Below are 9,481 nucleotides of genomic sequence, written 5' to 3'. Positions count from 1 at the left end.
AGATTTATTACCCTTATCAGTTTTTAATATCTTTGTAGATCTTCAGTCCATTGATCTTTATTGATCATTATAAGAAAAAGTATTCAATAAATAATGTATCGTAACGACTTTTTCCCACCCAAATAATGACCTAATAACATTTTCCCATTCACTGACTTTTAAAATATTACTATACTATCCAAAGCACAATTCTATAATTATACGAATCAAGTCAACTACTGTATGCAAAAGCTATTTGAGGTTATCAGTGAATTGAGCACAACCACCTACGAAAACTATTTTTTGAATTACCCAAAGTCATTTTTCTCTTAGTTGAAGGTTTGCTTGTGGAAACAACATTTGCCATACTGGCATAACCCAAAGTACACTGCAGATTTTGTCACAATAGTCATTTCCTTGATGTTTGGGACAATGTTTTGGGATCTGTATTAGTAAATGATTAGACTACATGGGCCATTTCAACAAGGAAAAAATCTCCATTTAGTATTGCAATCAACAGATAGATGTTGACGCCTTCAGGAAGGGGCTTCTCCCCGACAGTGAGTTATATAAGGAGCTCACCAAGTTCAACTACTCCACCATGGAAGATGTATTAGCTCAAGCTCTAGTAGAAATAAGGTGGGAAGAGGATTAAGTAAACCGCATCAAACACTTTGCCTATGAAGATCGTCATTCTAAAAGGGCTGAACGATGCCAAGATAATTGTCTCGTCGAGCCGTACCACCAACCAAGGAGAGTCAGTAACTAAGACAACTGATGCCCAAGGGAATGCCACCTGGCTTACACAATGAAAGGACATAAGTCCTGCCCCATTGATATAAGGTGCCCGACTATAACCTGAACATTGAACCTACGGAAGTACTGGCTATATTAATATTAAAGGGTGCATTTGTTTTGTTATTTTGGATAGGATTTTGGGAATAATATTGGGTAGTTGAATAGGGTGAGTACTATGAGGTAAAATTTTAAAATTAACAAATTTTTTTGTTATTTTGGATAGGATTTTGGGAATAATATTGGGTAGTTGAATAGGGTGAGTATTATGAGGTAAAATTTTAAAATTTACTAAAAAAACCCTTAGGTTTGCTAATTTAACTAAACACCCCAATATATAAAAATTTTGTAAAATGACAAAAACACCCCCACCCACCCACAGTGCCAGATTTCGGACACCACCGTCAGAATCTGGCCAGAAAATGGCGTTACGACATTGACCGGTTGGATCTGACCAGTCGTGTGTCGATATGGCCTTTTTCGGCCAGATTCACTACGGATCTGGCTGAAAAAGGCTAGATCTACAGTCAGATCTGGTTGTCGACGACCGCAAAAGGCCAGATTTGGCCATTGTAAAGATATGGCCATCGCTGACGGTCAGATCAGCGAATTATCGGCCAGTTCTGATTATTTTTACGCTGTTATGACAGATTCCGGCAACCACCGATCCAGCACCATGGGTAGGTGCGGGTGTTTTTGTTAATTTTTAAACTTTTTTTTCTAAAGGTGTTTAATTAAATTAATAAATTTAAGGGGTTTAAAAGTAATTAAAAAAATAGAATAGTATTTCTCAAATAATAAAACAAACAAGTATTTTAAGAATAGGATTGGGAATATGGATAGGAATAACAAAACAAACGCACCCAAATATATTAATATTGAGTTCATGTGTTCATCCATGTCCTTCTCCAGATTGAAACTCTCCAAAATCATCCTCCTAATTGTTTGATCTAATTCCGATACTTGCTCCGAAAATGAATGTATCGTTTTGCTGCAATTGATTGAAATAGATAAATTCACAAAATATTGGTCATGCTTTTGACTTTCTCGATGATGTTTACATCATCAATGCCCATGCTTTCATAGAGAGGAACTTGAGGGTATTGTCCAGCGTAACCATGAAAGGGCTTTTTCAAAAGGTTTCGAAGTTTGGTTTGTAATGGTAGGTCAAAAAGTGCTTCCAGTGCCCCAAAAATGCTTTTCCAAAGGTCTACAAGAACTTTGTCAAACAAAGCCTCGAAACAACCGAATTCTTTTAAGGCTTTTCTAACTTGGGATTTCATTGAACCCCACTCAAGAGAGCCTGGTTTTAGGTTTGGCTTGGAAAAGTCTATGACTGGAAGTCAAAGAGGGGTTTCAGAGACCATTTCTGTTAGCCAGACTGAAAAGAGGGCAATTTTGTAAACCTGCAACTCCACAAAAGAAGCACGACATCGTTTTGAGAAGAGTAACTTTACTCTTCTGTTTATCATTGAAGCTGGGTTTATTCTGCAGCATTTTGTTCTCTCTCTTTCTTTGTATATAAAGAAACGAGTCATTGTAAAAGTGTATCTCTTAGAAAATTAATAATAGAGTTCACGAATTCTCAGATTTTTCTTTTCAGTTCTTTAGTTTCTCATGGTATCAGAGCCTGAGACAAGCGTCAACGGCAATGATCTGAACAAGTGATTTTTGTTTTTTTGGCGTCAATGGAGAAAATGCAGAGTGTTTCAACGAATCCTCATCTCTCAATTTTTTCATCAAGTCTTCAAGTCGTCACTCCCAAACTGACAAGAGACAGCTACACTAATAATTATCGATTTTGGTGATCGCAAGTCCTCTTTGCTGTAGGAGCTCATGGACTCAAAGAACATTTGACAGGTTTAGTTCCCTGTCCAGCTCCCTTTATTAGCTCTGTTTCTTATTCAGTTGAGTTGAGTGATAGTAAATCATCTGAAACCCTAGCTAAAGAAAAGCTGAATCCAGCCTATGTAACTTGGAAACGAACTGACAAGTTCCTTGTTACTTGGCTTCTCACTTCAATTTTTGAGTGCATGTTCACTCTTGTTGCAAAATGTCAGTTTGTGTCTGAAGTGTGATTTAAACTATAAGCTAAATTTGTAACTGAGTCAAAGGCCAGAGCCTTACATTTGAAGAATTTGCTTCAGATAACTCAAAAAGGCAATTTGAATGTTCATGCGTACGTTAAGAAAATGAAAGGCCTTGCTGAAAGTCTGTCTGCGAGTGGTCAACTGATCTCAGATAAAGATCTTCTTCAACATATCTTAGACAGTTTAGGTCTAGAGTTTGACACTATTGTTGTTAATCTGACCTCTAGGGTAAAGTCTAAGGTTAATCCAATTACTTTGCAAAAGGCTCAGTTTTTGTTGCAGAAATATGAGTTGTAGCTTGATAGGTTTAACTCTATAGAGTTTCATGGAGGTTCGGTTAATGTAGCTTCTCTTGAGAATTCAAGTGGTCAAAATTCGGTGCCTATCACTTCTAAGGTTTCCTCTGCACCTACTGGTACTTCTGGTTTAGTCACACATAGTCAGTCTCAATTCCGCAAGGCTTACCAAATCCTCTCATAGGATCTTAGAATTATCCTCAGTTCAGTCGAATGATCCTGGATCAAACTTTGGACATTTTGGTGGAAATTCAAGCCACTTTTACTCTTCATACAGACCTGTGTTTGGGAGATGCAGAGGAAGAAGTAATAGCAGAGGCAAGCCTATTTGTCAAGTTTGTGAAAAAATTGGCCATACAGCAGCTCACTATTATCACCGCTACAACTCCACTTACACTGGTATACCTCCTCAAAGTAACATGCCAGGACAAGGTGGTTCTGGTCCAGCTTTTTACAATGGATTTTCTGGATCTCAGTTTGGAAATCAGTAGCATTATAACACTGGTAGTCCGTATAGTTCTTATTCTGGAAGTCAGCATGTTATTGTTCCCGCTAATGGATCCTATGATTCATCATCCCAGCCCACTATAAACTCCAACTTGCATAGTCAACAACAGCATACCAATCTGCAAGGCAAACCATCTTTTACTCATCAACAGCAAGGGTTTCATGTCCTTAGTCAGCAAAGTTCCTACCAAAATGCAATTCCCAACCAAGCTCCCAACCAAGCTTTTCTTGTGTCTAATCAGTCACTTTCCTCAAACCATTATCCTCAAACACACATGACTGTCACAGTTACTGCTCCTGTTGATCCAGCTTGGTACATGGATTCAAGAGCTACTGACCATGTTACTCCTGATCCTATTCAACTAATTTCCAGCAGAACCTATGATAGAGTTGAGCAACTACAAGTTGGTAACGGTGAGTCTCTCCATATATCTTATATAGGCTCCACTTTATTTCCCAATTCATTTCATTCTAAGTGCTTACATTTGCGCAATGTGTTGTTTGTTCTTAGAATAACTAAAAATCTCCTTAGTATTTCTAGATTCACTAAAGATAATCAAGTAACTGTGGAATTTGACTCTGATTGTTGTGTTATTAAGGACAAGGCTACCAAGGCAGTGTTACTGCAGGGAGGACTTAAGGCTGGTCTATACCAATTGCACATACCTTCTTGCTTCTCCTCTGGTTACACTTTTGGTGGCCTAGAAAAGTCAACTGCTTTGAGTTCTAGGTTTTGTAATACTTTGGTTTCAAATAAGTCAGTAGGTACTAATAGTCAGTATAGTTGTAGTTTGCCCCAGTCTGTTAGTTCTCTGAATGATTTTCAAGATGCTAATGCCAACTGTAATATACTGACTAGCAATCCAATAAATGTTGTTGTTAATCACAATCATAGGCTGCAAGATCCACAATTATTTTGTAGTACTCAAAGTCCTGTCTCATATGCAAATGATTTTACTCATGATTTCATTAATAAGACACAATGTTTGGAACACTCTAGTTTAAACTCTGTTAATTTTGCATCTGGAATGTTTGTTACTACTGCTGCTATTTCTGATATTCCTACAAATAATAATAACATCTCTAATTTGGTTTATAGTTCTGACAGAATTTCTGATAATACTCCTGCTTTTGATGATTATCCTAGTCTGAACAAATCTAATTCTGATTCTGTTCTGCATATTGCTTCTGTTGCAAATCATGCTTCTATGTTTTATGTTGTTGAAAATTCTATGGTTGATGCTAATGTAAATTCTACTTCTGTGTTGAATGATGATGCACATTCTGCTTCTATGGTTGCTGCTGGTGCAAATTCTGGTTCTGTGGTCCATGTTGATGAAAATTCTGCTATGTCGAAATTTCTTGTTCATAATGCTGCAATTAGACAATCTGACACATACCACAATCATCCTATAACAAATCATCCTACAGTTTTTCAGGCTAGCAATACTAGGAACAATGCCTTGTCCCTCTGGCATAATCGTTTAGGCGACCCTCATGCTGATGTTTTAAGTAAAATCTTACCTCACATTCATCCTCGACCTTTAGAACCTATTTCATCATTAGGTTTTTGTGATGCATGTAAACTAGGAAAACTACATAGAAATCACTTTCCTAGTTCAACCTCTAGAGCTACACAGCTACTTGAAATAGTTCATAGTGACATTTAGGGACCAGCACCAGTAGCTTCATTAGAAGGTTTTAAATACTACATTCATTTCATTGATGACTACAGTAGGTTCACCTAGATGTTTCCCTTAAGAACCAAAGCTAAAGTTCAGTCCACTTTCATCAAATTTCACCACTTAGTTGAGAGACAACTTGACTATAAACTCAAAATCTTACAGTCTGACCAAGGAGGAGAGTATAGGGGTCTAATACCTTATCTTACCATTGCTGGAATCCAGCTTAGGCATTCTTGTGCCTATGTCCACCAACAAAATGGGAGAAATGAGAGGAAGCATAGACATATAACCGAAACAGGCCTGACCTTACTAGCCCATGCATCCATGCCTTTACATTTTTGGTGGTGTGCATTTGATACTGCTGTGTTTCTTATTAATATAATGCCTACCTCAATTTTGAATTTTTTTTCCCCATATCAGGTTATGTACAGTAGACCTCCTATATATTCTGAGTTAAAAAATTTTGGTTGTGCTTGTTTTCCATTCTTGAGAGATTTCCATAAACACAAGTTGAATTTCCATTCTTCTAAATGTGTTTTTCTGGGTTATAGTGTAAGTCATAAAGGTTGCAAATGTCTTAGTTTAGAGGGAAAAATTGTCATTACTCCTAATGTTTAGTTCAATGAATTGGAGTTCCCTTTTGCTACTAGTTTTAGTCAACATTCGTCTAGTTCCTGTTCCTCTTTACTCAAAGCAGCAGTCCCTCCTAGTTCCTCTACTTGTTTTCCTTTTGTTTCTATTTCCTTTTCTAATGGTACAACCAGCAAAGTCTCCTCTACAGTGGACTGTTCTGTTCCTAATCCTTTCCTCACTACTAACAAGTCAGCTCCTAGTTCCTCATTGCAGGACATTCATAAATCTATACCCAGTCCATCTATTCCTAAACCATTTTCTAAAATCAGTACCTCACTTTCAAATACTCCATCTAACAACCCTGATACTTATACTTCCTCATTACCTACTCCTATTCCATCTTCTATTCCACATACATTTCCATTAGAAATAGATCTATCTTGCTATCATCTTCCCAATTCCACGATTCAAAAGCCTTCTATACCTTCAGATTATACACAATCAGCCCAGAAAGACACTGATCACTCTCTTGTAGTTAACTTAACTCCATCACAGTGTCTTCAAATTGAAGTTCCTACCTATGCACCTGAATCTTTTTCATCAGCCCCTTATAATCAGCCAATCACTCAATCTCTGATCACTAATTCACATCCTATGCTCACCAGATCCAAAACCAGAACTTTACCCATTCCATCAGGATCTGTTCTAGTGAATGAAATACCTGCCCTTGTGCTTCTGTCAACCATAATCAACCCACAAACCAACCTATTACAGTGACTATAGCATCTGACTTTGAACCCACAAACCAAACCAGTAACTCAATCTGAACTGCCCTTACCCTGGTCAAGTCCTCACCTGTTAAACCTGAACTTGGTACTGTGATTGAAGCTCTTGCTTGTGATGAGTGGAAAAAGGCCATGCAAGATGAGTTTGATGCTCTTATTAGGAATGAAACTTGGAGTTTAGTCCCTCACACTTCTGATATGAACATAGTTGGTAATAAGTGGGTGTTTCGAATTAAGTTTCATGCTGATGGATCTCTCTAGAAGTATAAGGCTAGACTAGTTGCTAAAGGATTTCAACAAACTCCTGGCTTAGATTATTTTGAAACTTTCAGCCCTGTTGTTAAACCAGCAACCATTCGAATCATTTTCACATTGGCTGTCACTTATGGTTGGGATATTCAACAAGTGGATGTGAACAATGCCTTCCTTAATGGTCATTTGAATGAAATAGTCTATATGAGACAACTAGAAGGGTTTGAGGTTCCTCACTTATCTTCCCATGTTTGTAAACTTAAAAAGGCTCTCTATGGTCTTAAACAAGCCCCACGAGCCTGGTTTGACAAACTGAAACAAGCTTTGGTTCAGAAGGGATTTCAGAATTCAATATCTGATTCGGGCTTGTTCATTCTCAAGGACAACTCTCAAGTTTTATATGTTCTCATATATGTAGATGACATATTAATAATTGGTTCAAGTTCATCTAGAATTTAGCAGCTTGTTCATGATTTAAACAATCAATTTGCCTTGAAAACTCTTGGGGCTGTCACATATTTTTTAGGCTTAGAAGCAACCAGGTCAGCTGTGGGTTTGCACTTAAAACAAACTAAATATGTCCATGATTTGCTTGTCAAAACTAAGATGCAAGAGGCACATGCATGTCCTACTCCCATGGCAGCAGGTACCAAATTATTTTTAGCAGATAGTGAGTTATTTAAAGACCCCAGCCTCTATAGAAGCACTATTGGAGCTCTACAATATGTCACCTTAACCAGGCCTGATATCAGTTTTACAGTAAACAAACTTAGTCAGTATCTTCAGGCTCCTACTAAGCTCCAATGGCAGGCGTGTAAGATAGTCCTAAGGTATCTTAAAGGTACTCAATTCCATGGTCTATTGTTTAGACCAACAGCCTCCCTTAGTGTTTGAGTTCTATACCGATGCAGATTGGGGAGGTAATTTAGATGATCGACGGTCTACTAGTGGATATTATGTGTACCTAGGTCCTAATCTGGTTCAATGGAGTTCTCGTAAGCAAAAAGTGGTGGCATTATCATCTACAGAGGTTGAATACAGAGCACTAGCCCAAACAGCAACTGAATTGGCCTGGTTGGACAGTTTATTTACTGAAATAGGGGTATCTTTAAACACTTGTCATGTCATTTGGTGTGACAATGTGAGTGCTGGAGCTTTGGCATCAAATCCAGTTTTTCACGCAAGAACAAAACATATTGAGATTGATACTGACTATATACGTGACCAAGTTCTTGCAAAAAAAGGTATTGTGCAATATGTTCCCACCAAGCTTCAAATTGCTGATATTCTGACAAAAACACTTTCCATTAGTCAGTTCTAAGATTTGAAACACAAACTCTGTGTTGTTGAGATCCCACATTCAGAGGTTACAGTTGATAGCAATTCAGGATCATCTTAAATCTCTAATGCAGTGTAACATTCTGCTAATATTGTATGCAGAAGCATTAGAAAATCTGCTGTGTGTTAAACTTCCATTGTGTTGCTGTTTTGTGATGGTGTTTGTGGTATGTTGATATGAATGCTCCTAACTGTATGCAGAAGCATCAGAAGAAGTGTTGTGTTTAAGCCACTGATGGTTTGCTGCTTTTGAGTTGGTGTTTGTGGTATGTTGATATGACTATTGTTTTCTTGTTGTTCGGAATGTTGTTTGCAGTATTGAATTGATGTTTGTGGTATGAGGATGTAAATACTAGAAATAAGTATTGAATTGAAGTGTTGGTTGCAGTATAATAATGTGCATGTTAGTGCTCTGTAGTGATAACTATGGGGTGATGAGTGTAGAGTGTAAGTGTGAAGAAGATGAAGTGTTGAATGTGATGATGCTTGGTAAATGATGGATGTTGTAGGAAATGCTGGATGGTAGTAGAATCTAGTAATGTGATGAATTTAGTAAGACCTACTGGATGTTAGTAGGAAATGCTAATGCTAGATGTTAGTAGAATTTAGTAATGTGATGGTGAATTTAAAAAGTGCAGACTGTGAAGAAGTTGAAGTGTTGAAATGAATTTAGAAAGTGCAGAATGTGAAGAATTTAGTAGTGTGATGGTGAATTTAAAAAGTGCAGAATGTGAAAAAGTTGAAGTGTTGAATGAGAAGTGTTGAATGTGATGAATTTAGCAAGATCTGCTAGATGTTAGTAGGAAATGCTAATGCTGGATGTTAGAAGAATTTAGTAGTGTGATGGTGAATTTAAAAAGTGCAGAATGTGAAGAAGTTGAAGTGTTGAATGTCATGAATTTAGTAAGATCTGCTGGATGTTAGTAGGAAATGCTAATGATGGATGTTAGTAGAATCTAGTAGTGTGATGGTGAATTTAAAAAGTGCAAAAGAGTTTAAAAAATGCAGCTAGTAGTAGAAGCAGTCTAGTCATGTTGGTAAATTGATTGGTAAATACTGGATGTTGAAGAAACTTGGTGGTGTGGTGATGAGTCTAATTGGAAAGTGCAGGAGTAGTCCATTTATGTTAGTAAAAACATAAATGTAGATGCAGTTTTTTTTTTTTTTTTTTTTTTTTTTTT

At 37.2% G+C, this 9,481-nt stretch overlaps 1 pseudogene; it reads right to left on the bottom strand.

Moving 5' to 3' along the window:
• Positions 1-604: 604 nt before the first annotated feature.
• Positions 605-2,141, bottom strand: LOC116137037 (annotated as a pseudogene).
• Between the last annotated feature and the right edge of the window lie 7,340 nt (positions 2,142-9,481).

Source organism: Pistacia vera, unplaced genomic scaffold (genome assembly GCF_008641045.1).
Source record: "Pistacia vera cultivar Batoury unplaced genomic scaffold, PisVer_v2 Contig320, whole genome shotgun sequence".
NCBI classification, from domain to species: Eukaryota; Viridiplantae; Streptophyta; class Magnoliopsida; order Sapindales; family Anacardiaceae; genus Pistacia; species Pistacia vera.
This window is presented reverse-complemented; position numbering and strand designations above follow the sequence as displayed.